A 17886-nucleotide genomic window follows, 5' to 3' on the forward strand; every position below is an offset into this window, starting at 1 on the left:
GTCCACCCATCTAAGCAATAAAAAAAAAACAATAATAATAAATGCGTGTTAAAAACTAGTGCCGGTGCGGCTTGAACCTTTTTATACAAAAGTCCAGGATCCGATCCTTATTGTAGTCGTAGGTCGCGACATAATCAATGATATCTTTAAGAATTCAGAGCATTTGACACGCCGTTCTTTACAACACATCGTAGTTACGTACGCAAAGTCCTTACACTGTCGCCGTAAATCGAAGTTAAGTGTGTTTAGGAACGGCTGCCTTAATATCTTTTCGGTGCTAAAGGGCCATTCAAAATAGTATAAAGCCGGTTAGGGAATCATTAGATGGGGTGTACGATCCGCACGATCGGTGAACAAGATTCGAAGCTAAAAGTAAAATAAACGGTGAATAATGCTCGTTAAGTTAAGATTCTTTACATAAATTACTGGGAGAACTTGCTAAAACTGGCCCTAGCAAGTGGTTCTTTTTTTTCCTACCTATTCGCTGGTAGCTTATAAGGCTATTTCAGCGACGCCCTGATGGGTGATTGAGCTCACAGGCTCAACATGAGAGAATTTGCTAACATCAGCCCTAGAGCAAGAGCAGTGCTTCTGCAAACATCTACCACCGGATCGGAATCGCGACCCACTGAAAAAATCCGGCGAGAAAGTCAGTGGGCTGTGTCTATATGGTTTAGTTCGCTCGTCGAACTCTTCGTCGTAATCGACGAGCTCGACGAGGATGGTATTCCTTTTTTTTTATTGCCCTTGTAGGCAGACGAGCATACGGCCCACCTGATGGTGAGTGGTTACCGTCGCCCATGGACTTCAGTAATGCCAGGGGCAGAGCCAAACCGCTGCCTACCGCAATCGGTATGATCGGTGCTTGAGGGAAAAGTACCGAGAGTGAATCCGAGGGATCCAACAAGACATGCTTCTGGCGGCTTTGCGTTGCCCCGTCGCGGTCGGATAAGTAACAGTGCTTCGCTGAATCTACCACGGTATCAGAATCGCGACCCGCTAAGAAGAAAAGAATGATAAAATACCATTATGTACACAGTTTCTCGAAAGTCAATCACATTTACCAAAGGAGAACTCCAATCGGGAATAGATCTCTTCAAAACGTTGCAAGCTATATATTTGAAGCCAGTTAGGGTTTGAATTACAATTCGGGTTGCGGCACTGACTTCGTTGTGTAGAAGAAAACCTCAATAATTAAATTAACAACGAAAATATATTCAATCATTAAATTTAAACAACCTCTTTCTTAGAAAGATATCGAATATCAAAAGAACGAGAAAATACGAAAAAAATTGTATAGGTACAAAGAACATTACCTCATTGTGATCCACCGCAATTATCGTTCTATCCTTGAGCAAAATATACGAACGTGAACAACGGCCCCGGTATTAAAACATGCCCCGTAAATTGGATGAGGAATAAAAACGCGAAGTCCTAAGGCGTTCCGGCGGCAAACATTTCATTAAATTCAGAAATAGCGCTGTTAAATGCTTAAAGGGAAAGTGTATCTTCTTATTGTGTTTCAGAAACTGATTTTTCATATTTTTTTTGAGAAGAAATATATATATTTTATAAGTAGCTTTCTCTTTGTTGGCGAGGAAGAGGAAACAAGCATGTGTTGTACGAAAGAACTAGTTGACCCGGCAGACTTCGTAGTGCCTCAATCGATAAATAAAAGACCTAAACTTTTGTATAAAACAAACAAAAGGAATCCGAATCCGTCCGACGGAGGAATACGTCAAAGGAAAAACAAAATTGTTATTTTTATTTAATTTCGAGCATTTTCATATTTATCGACTTTTTGAACCTTCTCTGGACTTCCGAAAATAATTCAAGACCAAAATTAGCCAAATCGGTCGTTCTCGAGTTCTAGCGAGACTAACGAACAGCAATTCATTTTTATATATATGCATAACGGTCGTGACGATGCACAGGTACACAGGTGTTATGCGTAAGGTTGTTGCGAGAGAAGTGTGTGCGTTGGCAGTAGTGCTCCTTGACTAATGTTGTTTTTTTTTTGGTAGTATTGTGCGCATCGACAATCTTGACATAGATTAGACGGGAGTACGTCCTACCTGATTACTTGTAGTACGCTATAATAGACATGATAATTTTAAATGCGTGTATACTCATGTTGGCTTTAAAAGAATAATAAAAATCGCACAATATATAAAATATATTGGATAGTGTGTAAATGTTTCAAGTTAATTGTACGTCTTGAAATCAGTGAAAATTACGTTAAAAAATTCCTTTACATATAAACATATGAAGTTAATAAGAGCGTTTTTTTATTACTTAATTTGATAGCACAATTTAACACTTAATATTCGCACTAACCATAGAAATAGAGTTACGTGTTTCACAAGTTTAACGGTAGGCAGCGGCTTGGCTCCGTCCCTGGCATTGCTGATGTCCATGAGCAACGATAACCACTTACCATCACGCGGGCCTTATGCTCTTAACAAGGGCGATTAAAAAGCTATTTTGAAATTTATCCACATTAATTAGTTTAATCGTATCAATATCGTATCCACCTCGTATCTGATCGTCTAAATATTACGGTGACATCACTCGAATCTAGACGTGTTAACTATATCCTTATTAATGCGCCGACGGACGAGTGATACAGTTTGGTCTAATCAGTTTAAATTAGACCTTGTTGTGTAGTTCAAAACGCTGTAATTTGCTTACCAAGTAAGCGCACGATTCAACAGAAGAATGAATTAAGAGTGAAATAAAATATTCAGGTTGAAAAATTCGTAGTGTTTTTATTCTTTATATACACATCTTTTTCCCTTGTTTTTTAATAGTATTAATCAAGGATCTTATTTAAAAGCTTAGCTTAGCTTAGTTAACTACGGTAAAAGAGATATAAAGAAATGAAATAAAGAAATATAAAAATTTAAAATAGATTTTTTTGGAGAGATTCATTTCACTCGTATTGCCGCACATTGAAACTTCGCATTGATGGGCACCGCCATTCTTTCTATCAAATTCTATTACAAAGCAGCTTACAGCTCCTTCAAACCTCATAAGGCAGTCTTTGTACGGTCTTTGTACCAATATAGTTGAAATTTCAATAATATGTCTCAAAATCGGTAATGGAACCGCTTATAGTACCCGAAGATTAATATTGTACATCTTTGATGCTTCGAGCTCTTATCACAGAGTGCTTAGTGGCTTTTAATGTGTAGAGACTTCGGTTACCACTTAACCGGTGGGTTGTAAGTCACGATAGAACAGATAGCCTTTATATAATACCAATTTCTAACCCGGACATCAAAACGCCAAGTGCACAAAGACACCTTCATGTAAAAAGTATGGTCTCTTTAAGGTTTAAAAACTTATCTTTAAAGATCTTTAAAGATATCTTAAAGGCGAAAGCCACAGTCTCGATGTTACAAAAAGTTATGTATCGGAAATCAGCCAATTTTCCGAACACACGGTCGGAATATTGACTTGTCTCCGGGCAATTTCGCGGACAGATTCGGTCCCAGTTTGGACAGGAAAAGGACATATCGAAAGAAACCCGAGGCCAATTTCCGAAACTTTTATCTCTTATTTTGTGTTTATTGTTGGTTGACTCACTCATAAGTTTAGTTCGCGAAGGTTTGTTTCGGTGTCCTGTTATTTTTGAGTTTCAAGTAAATCGTGTAGGATATATATACAAGAATTTGGGATATCTTTTTTTGTATCTTTTATGGCACTTCATATGCAGACGAGCAAACGGCCTTTATAAATGTTGTCGCGCATGGACAACGACAATGTCATGAGCATAGCAAAGGCGTTGCTAACTTACTTCGATCGATTCATTAAGTTGGCACATCGCAAAAGATACAAATCGTCAAGATCACTGTGCTAAATTGAAGTGATTTCGTTTTACTATCAGAGAAAATTTTCATTATTTCTCCCAAAAACCACGGGAAAGCTAATCAGATTGAATTGAAGATTGATTGCCGGACAACCATTCGATACTTTCCGTTACAATGGCGGATACCTCTAAATAATAATATAGGATCGCTTCGTTGGTCAAATGGCTAGAGACCGTGGCTAGTGCAACACAGAAATCGGATTTCATTCCCGGAATCTGTATTGTATAAAGGTATTTTTATTTCACATTCACACCTCTAGTGTACTCGTTTCTGTACTTATTAATTTAGTGTTTATCAAACATGATAGCTCGCAGGTTTGCACGGTGTTCACTTAAAGTCAAGGTCACCCTCTTTAGGGCCTACTGTACTAACTTTTACACGTGCAGCTTGTGGGCTGGATATACTCAAAGATCGTACAACGCTCTCCGTGTTCAATATAATAACGCGTTTAGGGTGCTGGTGGTGCTGCCCCGCTTTTGTAGCGCATCAGGGATGTTTGGAGATGCGCACATAGATTGTTTTTACGCTACCATGCGTAAGAGGTGTGCATCTCTGGTAAGCAGAGTGAGGGCCAGCTCCAACAGTATCCTGAGCATGATCGCAAGCAGACTGGACTGTGTATACATGGGTCGCTGTGGTGCCATCTCCCATGGGATGTTACGACAGTAATTCATTGTGATGTAAATATAACTACTAACATAGGTGTAAGTCTTACTAACAATTTGTATGAGTCATGGTTACTTGCAATAAAAACATTATTATTATTATTATCACACATCAAAATCCTGGCTCAGACACTCAGAATTTTAGCTCGGCACTGATAGAATAATAAAAATGTGACGTAACATACGAAGTCCAAACAAATAAAAATGGTTTCACATTTGCACCACAATATTCCCCGTATTCTTCACGATCTATAAAATAAAAACTTATTCTCGAAGCCGTCTCGAACTAACAACGCTGGTTCAGTGCTCTATAAAGCTGGGAGCGAACGGAAATCGTTTCTGGAGATCAGACGGTAACTCCCTTAAATGTGTCAGAGGATTCCGCTGTATCGTCTCATCAATTTCCCTTACGTTTTAATAAAAGTTTCGCGAACGCGAAGATGCAACTTTACTGACGTTTTGTAACGATGATAAATGTCGTCTGTAGAATTTCTATACTACATTGTACACGATTTTTGAAGTTATACTTCCTTAGGCGCGTTATGAAAAATTGATGAGAGTGAAATTTTACGATGCGCGCGCACCGTGACACAAAATTAACAGAAATGAAGTTGCCCACTAAATCGCTCATTACAATACGACCGACGTAACTTGGCGAGTCTGAATATAGCCGCAGGTGAACTTTCCGAACCGTACCAAGAATTACCGAATTTATACGATGTCAAGAAAAGGGATGTCCAATATGCGTGTTTGAGGATGTTGTTTAATAGATTTTTTTTCAAATTGATTAAAAAAAAAAAATTAATAAAAATAAAGTATAACTTCTTACGCGCGTACATAAGTACACAGTTGATAGACGTTCTCGTATTTCTCTTGCTAAATCATAGTTACCTGGCGTAGGGGATACCGTGATCATGCAGGCGGTTCCCCCAGGGCGAGGTTGCTCTATTGCACTGCGGAGTGGTTGACCCTTGCGATAATTTGTATTTTTGTCAAAAAAAATCATAATAAAAAATGTATACCCCGCTAATTATTTTCTTTATACCTCGAATAGAACTTAAAATTAATATTTTTATAATAAGGAACTTCGTTCCTATCCGGTGTCCCACGACACCACACATCTTTTTTTTTTTAAAGAATGTCCAAATGATACTTTCGAAAGTGATCTTCGCCCAATCCTGAGTTTTTAATAGCAGAGAGAAACAATGTGTAAATTCGGAACAAAAACGTGCAACATAATAAAAATAATTGAAGCGAAGGGAGTAGAACTCTTTCCCTCACGCTCCGTCTTCCCTTCACTGAAAGCATGAAGCATTCGGAGAAGTCCAACATATTACAGTACGAAGTACAGCGTAATTTTGCCTTTTTAGAATATTTATAAGGTGAATTTTTAAGGTGAGTTAGGTCCGATGTATATTATTAATTTTTAAAATATACATAATATGTATATAGGTATTATGAGTATACTCCCTGTCCACCGCTCAAGTCGAACGGGGCCAATATTTTCAGCATTTTCAATTAACATACAACAAAATTACAGGAAATGAGAGTCGACGATCTATATTCAATACATATCGAAGCTTGAAAGGCAAACGTGACTAAGCGACAATGCGTGAACTAATTTAGACTAATTTAAAATTAATGTACCTGAAAAAAATTCTATTTCAACGAATCTAGCTGTAGGATTGAAATGATTTTAATAGACCTAGAAATATATATTTTTTGCGCTTCGAATATGGTTATTGTATATCATTTATGTACAAAGCAGTTATTGTCACTTAGTCACGTTTGCCTTTCAAGCGTCGATATGTATATATATATATATATCTAATGAGGCCTTACAAAACATTCTAGAGCACAAAGACTGCAGTTAACACAGGACTGTACAGTATCGACTGCAAACTGTATACACATAAAATAGAGGTGAATGTACATACTTATGTGCGTATATTGTTGCTTCTCATTTTTTTTTGGAATTAAATTTATAATTTCTTTTTTTTTTTTTTTTGCCGTTCACTTTCTACTAGTATGCGATTTTGACGGTGGAAACTTGTTTGAATTTTGCTTTGGCTAAATAATATAATAAATAAATATAAATCACGCATAAATTTCATTGCCATATTTTATAGAATATTATTAATTACTTTTAATAAAATATTAATTAATTCTAGACACTTTATTAACATTTTCAACGCGAACTCTTCGAGTGACATTCATAAAACGCAATATTATGGAAGAGAATGTGTCAATGTTTACATAACAAGCCCAGATGTTTGACACGGAGGCGATCCGTGTTTTCTAAACAATCAACCGTGGATTTGTTAGTGTGATTTGCGCCAAGAATTATTATGTTTACATTCTGCACTCGTGCGACTTCAACGAGACTTTTTATTAGAAACATAATTACTAATGTAAATTTGTACAATATTGTTTCGGGATTTCGAACTCGTGTCTCAGCGTGAATGAGCGATATCTTATACCTTTAAACGAGCAATTATTGTATATTAATATATATATAATCTGAATCTCGGAAACGGGTCCAACGATTTTCATAAAATTTAGTATACAGGGGATTTCGGGGGCGATAAATCGATCTAGCTACGATTTATTTTCAGAAAATGTTGTTTTATTCGTGTTCTCAATAATCAACTCTTCCCGACATCTATTGGCGAATAATAATACTATTTTTCTTAATTGAGGGCAACTAACCGCTTTAAAGACACAACAAGACGGCGTTATCAAAAAAAAACCGAGCAAAGCTCGGTCATCGTCTAGTTCACTTTATATCTGAGCTAAAAAATTGACTGTGAGCACCCGTGAGCACACTTTAAAATCAAAACAATAGCATAAAATAAACTGTTGTTTTATATACCTAGTCAAAATATTTCATGAACATATGAAAGTTCGTTAGGCTTCCCAACGTACCTACTACTCACTGAATAGGGTTGTCGCATAACTTTCACTTTGAACTTCAGCTGTAAAACAGTTTGTGAATAAGTCGAACTGAGTAACGCAATACTCCTTTCAACGGTGCTTAATATAGACCTGTTCTAGTTTCAATTACACTTATATTATGTAATTTAATATGCGATTTATTTTATACAAATACTCGCGTTCTGTGATAGCACAGAGTACCCCTCTCAATGCATACGTAAAAAAATATAGGACTTTTTGGCGGGAACGCGAGGAGTGAAGTTGTGTGATTTGTTTTATTTTGTCTATCTAGTGTTTCTTCAGGTTTAAATGTGCTATAACGGTGGTTTATTAGCTGTTTAATATATGTGAAAGTCCGCAAATGTGGGAAAATGAAACAAAGCCGCTGGGCGTAACTTCTCCTCCAAAAAGTCCACTGAAAAAATCTCAGTAAATGACCACCATTTTACTGAGATTATATTTCATCCCATATCATCTCATTTCATTTAATTTCATCCCAGTTGATTAATGTCTGAAATTAATCATCATTCATCATCAAAAATCATTTCATTTCATTTCACTCCATATTATCGTTTTTCAGAAAAATAAGAATATAAATTAAAATAAGACTTGACCTAAAGGTCTTAGTTACCAGGTCATAAAATCTCTTAAAAAAAAGTAAAAAAATATAGATTATTTATCAGTAACTGTCAAACTGACTTAAATGACTAATTCTTCAATACACGCCTTATATTCCACTAGCGACCCGCCCTCTCTTCGCTTCGGAAACTGTAATTTATTATTGATTTCTCCACTATTTAATGGATGTTATTATACATATAAACGTTCCTCTTCAATCACTATCTATTAAAAAAAACCGCATCAAAATCCGTTGCGTAGTTTTAAAGATTTAAGCATACATAGGGATATAGGGACAGAGAAAGCAACTTTGTTTTATACTATGTAGTGATTAGATTCCTCCTGTTTGGTTTCAATAAGCTCAACAGAGATTATAATAATACATATTACATTATAACACAATCTCCATTTAATTGCCATTAATAAAATACAAGCTATAATTCTAGCATCAAGCATGGAGATAGATTTAAAACAGTAATAATATTTTCCAGCAGTTCGTTGCGAGGCAAATTAGTGTTAGTTTTCCAAGCCACTGATCTGTGACGATGGATGCTTGCAACCACACAGCTGATTTCACCATACAGATAAACTCGTTGTAAACGAATTCGTCTTTAATTGATTATAATTGAAATGAAAACTATTTTTTTTATCTTTCACTATTGCATCAACTGTTCTCTGGATAGATTACGAACAGACACAGCACACTGAGTTTCTCCTCGGATCTTTTCAGCGGGCCGCGTTTTCGATCCGGTGGTAGATTCTGCGAAGCACTGCTCTTGCTCTAGGGCTAGTGTTAGCAACGTCACCAGGTTAGAGCCCGTGAGCTCACCTACGTTCGGTGAACCTAATATGGCCCCTCAAGGTCACTAGAATAGGTAGGAAAAAGGTCTACAGATATACACGTACGCTACTTAACAACAGGCGAATCATGAAATATGTCAACTCATCGTAATAAGCAATAAAAAAATATCCCTGTATGGAATTTCCTTTTTTTCTTTTATTGATTGCTGCTCTAGGCAGACGAGCATACCGCCTACCTGATGGTAAGTGGTTACCGTCGCTCATGGACGTCAGCAATGCCAGGGGCAGAGCCAAGCCGCTGCCTATAGCTATGTATCTGGCAAATAAATTATTTGTATTGAATTGAATTTAATTAAAGACACTTTTACGGCTTAATTTCGCGTATACTACTGTCATTATAATACAGGCGACTGACTCATCGCGACCACGAATGAAAAAGTCGGAAATAATATAATAACTATAATACAGGCGAGATTAAACCGTAAAATTAGTTTTAATTAAATATCTATACGGTAAAACGTGATCAATCGTGAACACATCGACGTGGTGAACTTAAAAAAAATAACAAAATATATTTCAAATATTTGATCCAATAAACAAACAATACAACTGAAATATAGTTCGGGTTAAAAGGTATTTGATTATTTACTCACCCAATGTTTGCCATACCCGCTGCGGTCCATTCGTTTGATGGATGCAATCGTTTGTCCGCACAGAGTGTTTCCAATATGGCCGCGGACTGAATACTTATCGGTATTCTGCAAGGGAAATGTTATTGTGTTTTCTTGGTGTGTGTTTGTAAACGTATGGAATTATTGCTGTAGACGGACGTTTTTTTTTATTGCGTTAAGGTGGACGAGCTCACACCTGGTGTTAAGTGGTTACCGGAGCCCATAGACAACTATAACGTAAATGCCGCCCCTCACCTTGAGATATGAGTTCTAAGGTCTCAGTATAGTTACAACCGCTGCCCCAGCCTTCAAGCCGAAATGCATTACTGCTTCACGACTGAAATAGGCAGGGTGGTGTTACCTACTCGTGCGGACTCACAAGAGGTTCTACCATCAGTAATAAAGGTCTTAAGATAGGCGGTGGCATTTACGTTACAGATGTCTATGGGCTCCGGTAACATCAAGCGGGCCGTGAGCTCGTCCACCCATCTAAGCAATAAAAAATAAAAATATCATCGAACGTGATTTAAAAAATATCATGCGAGAAATGATAATGATTACAGTCGGTTGAGCTATGTCATTATTCGTGATATGAACAGGACAGAGCACGTCGTTAATAAAATAGATGGCTGACGCCAAAATGTTCCTAAATGGCGACTGCGTACCGGAGGACATAGCGTAGGTAGGCCTCCCATAAGATAGACCGACGAACTATTGTAGTTCGCGAGAAACCTCTGCATTGGAAAGCGGAGGACCATTCGTTGTGACGAGGCTTTGGTGAGACCTATGTTTAGCACTGGACGTGTTTTGGTTGAAACACAGAGATTCATACTTACACTTTTCAAACTTTTCAATTTTGTAGGCAGCGGCTTGGCTCTGCCTCTGACATTGCTGACCATGGGCGACGGTAACCACTCACTATCAGGTGGACCGTATGCTCGTCTGCCTATAAGGGCAATAAAAAAAAATAAAAAAGCTTCAAACTGCGTCACTCTACTTGAATTGAAGAAGTATCCGTGCGAACTAACTTTTTATTAATACTTATAATAGATAGGTACATAAATCGATACGGGTATATATCGGTCGTCTAAGCGATTAGGCCACGGTCGCTTCAAGTGAAGTTGGCAATTAATTATAAACACGAGACGCAGGTCAGTGTTAAGCCGGTGGCTAGGACACCAGGGGCTTCCAAAGCCCCAATCCACTTAGATACATCGGCTTACTTGCGTTTTATGGCTTGTAGCCGTCCCTTACGTGCCGCTAATCTATATGGAAGGTAATAAATATATAGACGACTTGAGAATTACAATACTTTGTATCGATTACCTACATTGCAAACGATACAATGTATCAAAATAGATGAATTAAGTCTGGTGACCGATTTTGGAACATAGTAATTACGCAAATTGTGATTTTTGTGATATTTTTCGTTTTCTTTTTTATTACACGCTGCTATTCCTTCATCGTGGTACTTAAAAACAAATATGTGGAACTACATAAGAGGAAGGGCTCACGGCGTAAATGAAGCTACCCATCTTCAGACATGAAGTCTCTGTGTAATTTTTATTATGCAAAGGCTGCCTTACCCTTTAAAACGAAAAGCATTACCGCTTCACGGCTAAATTTGGAAGGGTGGTGGTAGCTACCCGTGCGGCTGCACAACACGTTCTACAACCAGTAAATAACCTCTCTAGCCTCCAAATCTCTTTATATTGTCTGGTGTGGGGTGTGTTTTGAGTCAACCTATTTCCACATAGGAGCAGTAATGCGTTTCGGTTTCAAGCGAACCAGTACAAAATATATACCCCCAGAAACAAAATAGATTCTATAAGTGATCCTGTGACGGCTTATTTTAAGCTAGCACGGATGGTACCACTATTATCCGTATTTCTATCAGGGTCGGCAGATTGTCGGCATGAACTTTGAGGATATTGTGCTGGAGAGAAATTCAAATAATCACTCAGTATCTGGTGATCTGATCCTTTTACAGCAGTAATGAGCTCTTTACCTATGAATTCCGATCGGACATCCTCGTGAAATAGTCGAGATCCAAGGTTGACAGCAAATTTTATTAAGATCGTAGTCGACAGGTCTTGAAGACATTTCAGAGACACACTCTTAGTATGATCAAAAATAAGAACTATTTTCTAAGCACACGCATCTGTGGAATCAACTCTTTACGGTTGCCATTGATATAGAAAGGTTTCACACAAAGGGAAACGAAGACAAGCAAAGGCTTAAAATGTTCCTGAAGTATTGAGGACGATCGATTTTCCCGTAATTCGCTTGAAATTAAATAGTGCTGTCGAATACAATTGCATTTCATCATGTCCGTTTCTTTGCGTTAATAATGAATGAACGGGTCGCGTAAAGCCTTTATTAAATACTAGTGCATTTCAATCGTCCGTGACTACGAAGACTATAAAGTTGAGCGAGAAGTATTGTCATTATAATTACCTATATCGTGTAGGTATCCTATCTTTTGCTGCCACAGTCGCACAGTCTTTTGCTGCGCAGTCTTGAGGTCGGTTGGCGGCGATCACGTGATGCCCATAGTCTCTAGGTACCGTTTTAAAGCTAAATGGTTTTAATTGGTTCAGAGGCCATAGACTCTGTACCAGACGAATGTCCCTGCCAGCATTGAGAAGTCAGTTTTAATATTCTTTAAATTACAGTATTTGCGACGTTGAAGTGGCAGTGGGCAGGACACATTGCTCGTAGAACGGATAGAGGTTGGAGCCAGAAAGTACTTGAGTGGCGACCGCTTACCGGAAGACGTAGCGTGGGTAGGCTTTCCACAAGATGGACCGACCATCTTTAGAGGTTCGCGGGGATCCGCTGAATGCAGGCAGCGCAGGACCGGTCTGTGTGGCGAGACTTGGGGAGGCCTATGTCCAACAGTGGACGTCTGTGGGCTGATAAGAAGAAGAAGAAGAAAGTACAGTATTTAGTCACGACCTGTGATGTTGTCAAACGGACAGCTCATATACGCAACGTGGATCCCGTCACGTTAAGACATGACATCGATCGGACCATGGGCTATGTTCGTTTCACATTAATCGAGAAAACGGTGCCACGAATTCATTGGAACCCGTGCGTACAAAATTTTGCATCACAAAACTTAAACCCAAAACTCCTCCGAATTCCGCAAAGTTACAAAACACTTACGAAACGTAAACAGAATAATTAAACAATGCGAAACTAAGCCTGAAGGAAAGGCTTTCAATGTTTAATTAATTAAGCTTGTTGTTCAACTAAACCGGTTATTATACAATTTCTTTGCCGTCGAAGGCTGATCAGATGGAAACAGTCCGTGTTGCGAAAGACCAGGCGCCCGGAGTACTCGTATACAATCGCCGTCTTCAATTCCTACGGAAACTACTAAACTTTCTAAATAAACGTGAAAGACATTGTCGACCAAATAAAAAAGAAAATCGTCCTCTAAAATCAACTAATGTAATTATTTGTGGAATTCGATTGGTATAAACAGCTGGCCTTGTTGTACCAGGAAGCAATCGTGGGTTCCGCTTTCTTGTACAGCCTCAAGGTCTTCTTCTTTGTCTCCGCCTTATCCCACTAGGTAGGGTCAGACGGAATTTTCTTTTCTATTCTCCTCTATCAACCGCCATCTCAACACTCACTTCTCTTTCTCTCATATCGTCATTCGTATACTCCATCCGTGTCTTCTTCGGTCGACCTCTTCCCCCTCTACCTTGCACTACCATTTCCACACATCTTCTAGTCACATGCATCTCCTGTTTACGCATCACATTTCAATACTACGCTAACAAGCCGCCGATCTTTAATTTATCAGTCACTGCGGTTACTTTTACACTTGCAACCTCAAGGTAATACCGTCAAATATTGTTTTCGTATACCTTTCCATATTTGAAACGCTCGCCAACAGTGGAATGATCCAACCAATGTAAATACACAGGTCGAATATTCGCATTTACAATATTTGCTTAGAGAATTTAAGTTCTCGGATTGTTCTAGTTTAGAATATTGATGAAGTGGCGTCGGAATTATTTGAATGAGATAAGTATTCAATGGCAGCGCTCAAGTTTGAACGATTCAGGGATCGACTCGAACAAAGGCTTATTGTGGGACTTAGACTTAGCATCCTTGTTATCGCAAATTGAATTTTGAATGTATTAGTCGATTACTCGAAGATATACACCACCCTGGATTTTCTGGAAGTGATCTAAGTGTATTTGAGTTAGTGCAGCCTAATGTTGATGCCTAATTTTGACCGACTTGATGGTGCAGTAATTAACGCTCTTGAATGTTGTGCCGAGGGTCGTGGGTTCTATTCTCACAGAGGGCAAACATTCGTGTAATGAACAGGTTTGGTTGCTCTTTGTCTTGGTTTATATATCGACGCTTGAAAGGCAAACGTGACTAAGCGACAATAACTGCTTTATACATAAATGATAGGCAATAACCATATTCGATGAGCAAAAAATATATATTTCTAGGTCTATTAAAATAATTTCAATCCTACAGCTAGATTCGTTAAAATAGGTTTTATTTTCAGCTATATCAACTTTTAATTAGTCTACTGTAAAGTTCGCGCATTGTCGCTTAGTCACGTTTGCCTTTCAAGCGTCGATATGTATTTATTAAAGAAAAACAAAAAACGTATATACCTAAGTAAGTATCAATGTCTGTCTCTGGTACCCAAAACACAGAGAATCTGAAATTTAGGCCAGATGACCGTGTGTGATTTTCTCACCACACCGTCTATTTCTGCCGTAACGTAAACACATTGCACTGAATTAAGTAAGTCCACTAATTTCCGAATATCCACGGGACACAAGGTCCTTTTACGATCCTAAGTACACGAGAATAAATTGTCTATTTATTAACTTCTACATAAAAGCACTACCTAATCTTGAATCCCACTCGTGACCCTCTTTAAACCGAAATATCCCCATTGAGGTCAGCAGTACCTTAGTCCTGGACCCTCCGATCGAAGTAAATTGATTAGGGTCCGTAAATAATGGCCTTGTTACATGTAAATTTGTACGTGATGTCTTTAAAATTAATGAGGATTAAATGTATGTGTTTGTGTTTTAGTTATGTAATGCTTGCGATTATCTTCCCAGTAGTTTTATTCGGTTCATCTTGGTTTTGGTCATACGAAGTATTTCGTTTTTATGTCTTCAAGCCAGTATCGTCAGTTGAGCTCTGGGATTGAGTGGAAAAGTAATTTGAAATTGTAAATTACTTGTGTTTAGATCTGATAAGTTGATAGGATTAGTGGAAACCCAGTCTCATCTACATACATATTTATTATGTATCTAAATTGTATAAAAATAAAACATTTCTAACAAGACTAACAGAAGTGTAAGGTAAACATCATTAACTTCAATATTTGCACACGTATCAAGGACCGATGATAGTACAATAATTTTATCACTTTGGCCGAACATTTCAATCAGGATAATTGGGACAAAATAGCAATTCTTTCATTTTGTCGTGTTTTCTTTACTGTTTTTTTTTTGAAACCGAATATCTGTATCTAAATAGAAAATCTATGTCCGAAGAAACTACGCTGAATTGATTTATATCGATACTGCTCCGGGATTTCGCGAATCGGTTTATTTATATCTATACTAGGATTGGCTCTTGGACGCTAAAGTTACAGTGTAGGTTACATAAACACGTGCACAAGATATTCATTGCTAATGTTCCTGGAAGTGCTCTGAGGAGGATTAAGCCCATCTGTATTACATTTTGGGCGACTTCCGTGCCGTAGGCGGTAAAAAAGATGCATCCCTTGATGCGCCTTTTTCGCCGTTCAGGACTGTCTGCCCCAATACTGTGTTCTGGTTTATGCTAGACTTCGACCTGGACAAAGATTTTTAATGTTTTGGGGTGCAATACGTGGAATACCGCGACTGGTGGGTTAATAGTGCTGCGATCATGTTCAAGAATCAAGAAGTATATAGATTTCTGCGTTACGTTCAATGTAGGTGGGGTTCTCACCCTGTCTACAAGCTCAGCTGTGTGCCTGATACTAGATGAGCCGTGGATTCGATTGAGCAACTATGCTAATAGCTGTAACAATTTTTTGGTCTCCCACAAGACAACTCATTACACGGATCTAAAATTCGCCGTGTAATCCTCAAAACTCCAAAGACATCTTCGCTAGTACACAGAGTATCGCAAGTCAAATTCGAAGCTATTTTCTAATTGCGACACATAATCAGAGTACCTCTTATCACAATCACATCCGAGCTCGGAACTACAGTTTCAATAGCCACGATCTGGCTTCTCAAAGTTCGCTCCAAGAGACCGCGGCTCCCAAAGTTTGACAGTCAAAATTTCGGCCCCTACCGCCATCAATAACGTAGTTCGCCTCAGGAGCCTCAGGGAAACTTCTCGAAATTTCACTTTAATATAAATCGGGCTTCACGTTACACCGCGTCGGGTTATTTCTCGTAACCATTTTGCCGGAAAAAAAAAATGAATTTGTTCAGCTATTTTAGGCGTTCGCGTTTTCATACGTAATGAGTGTTTATTTAACGTAATGCTATTGTGATAAGGGACGAGGGAAAATGGCTTGTTGTTTTAAGGTTATTTTGTTACGTAACGCTTTGTATGATTTGGATATTGAAAGGATCCCTCGTGGAATGAAAATTTGAAACTGGAATACTGAGTGAAATAAATAGTGTTTTAGGGCAGTAATGTAATCATTAAAGTAAGTACTTAGCTAAATAATTCCATGTAACGATTCATATGTCTTTTGAAATGATTAATCAGTAATTATCAGATTATTGAATTCGTCGTGACCTAAACGATAAGACGTCCGGTGCATTCGTATCTTGCAATTCACCGGTGTTCGAATCCCGGGCGCAGGCGGGTACCAATTTTTCTAATGAAATATGTACTTAACAAATGTTCACGATTGACTTCCACGGTGAAGAAATAACATCGTGTAATAAAAATATATATAAAAAAACCCGCAAAATTATAATTTCAATAATTACTGGTGGTAGAACCTGTTATGAGGGTTCGCACGGGTAGATACCACCACCCTGTCTATTTCTGCCGTGAAGCAGTAATGCGTTTCGGTTTGAAGGGCGGCAGCTGTTGTCACCATACTGAACCTTACCATACCATACCATACCTTAGAACGTATATCTCAAGGTGGGTGGCGCATTTACGTTGTAGATGTTTATGGACTCCGGTAACCACTTAACACCAGATTGGTCGTGAGCACGTCCACCCATTTATGCAATAAAAAAATACTTTTTAAATTCTATATGGCCCCTGCTGATAACACAGACTAGTTTCATTGTTGTGTTTGTCGTTCATTTTACATCTGTAGAACATAGCGTGAAGCAAGGCTACGTGCATTTTGGCGGGAACGCGAAGAATGAAGTTGTGTGATTTATTTTGTCTATTTAGTGTTTCTTCAGGTTTAAATGTGTAATAACGGTGGATTATTAACTGTTTAGTATCTGTGAAAGTGCACAAATGTGAGAAAATGAAACAAAGCCGCTGGACGTAGCTTCTCGAGATCCTCCAAAAAGTCCACTGAAAAAATCTCAGTAAATTACCACCATTTTACTGATATTATATTTCATCCCATATCATCTCATCTTATTTCATTTAATTTCATCCCAGTTGATTAATGTCACAAATTTATCTTCTTCATTTCATTTTACTCCTTATATTATCATTTTTCATAAAAATAAGACCTAAAGGTGCTAGTTACCAGGTAATAAAATCCTTTAAAAAAAAGCAAGGTTACGTATTAGTCGGAAGGGCGGGTTAGCCAAGCCTTTGATATTAAGTATCAAACACATCATTTTTGACCATAACTTGAAGCATCGACGCACGTGCAACTTGACACAGATTACGTTTTGTGTCCATCTATTTATTATTCATTTGTCATTTTAAAGTTGATGTTCCGAGTTATCCAAACAAATTACCCCATTCACAATCGGGTAATTTAAATTTCTATTTCACCTTCAAGGAAAATGTGTGAACATTTATTTTATCGGCGTCCCATTTTTAAGGAGCGCCTGACAGGAATTGATTACGTAGATTATGGCCGCGCGCGCCACACAATACGGGATTAGAGCCGTGCCCTTAAATATTCATTCTTTACAGGTATTTCTTGTTTTAATTGAAAATTAAATGAGAAACGATGATTATGAATTTTACAAAAGCTAAAACGAAGGTTGATGTTTTCTTCACGGATTTTGGAATGAATTTAAATTTACGATTCGAAATATAAATGGATAAAACTATATTCTTGCACCAGTTGTATTATAACCCTTTGACTGCTATATACGTTACCCGTGCCTTACG

General features: G+C 38.0%; 1 protein-coding gene across 3 annotated transcripts in view; it reads left to right on the forward strand.

The window, feature by feature from the left end:
* Positions 1-17886, forward strand: part of Pkc53E (Protein C kinase 53E) — a 222201-nt gene that overhangs the window by 85914 nt on the left and 118401 nt on the right. The window lies entirely within an intron of this gene.

This window comes from Bombyx mandarina, chromosome 08 (genome assembly GCF_030267445.1).
Source record: "Bombyx mandarina strain Sakado chromosome 08, ASM3026744v2".
Taxonomy (NCBI): domain Eukaryota; kingdom Metazoa; phylum Arthropoda; class Insecta; order Lepidoptera; family Bombycidae; genus Bombyx; species Bombyx mandarina.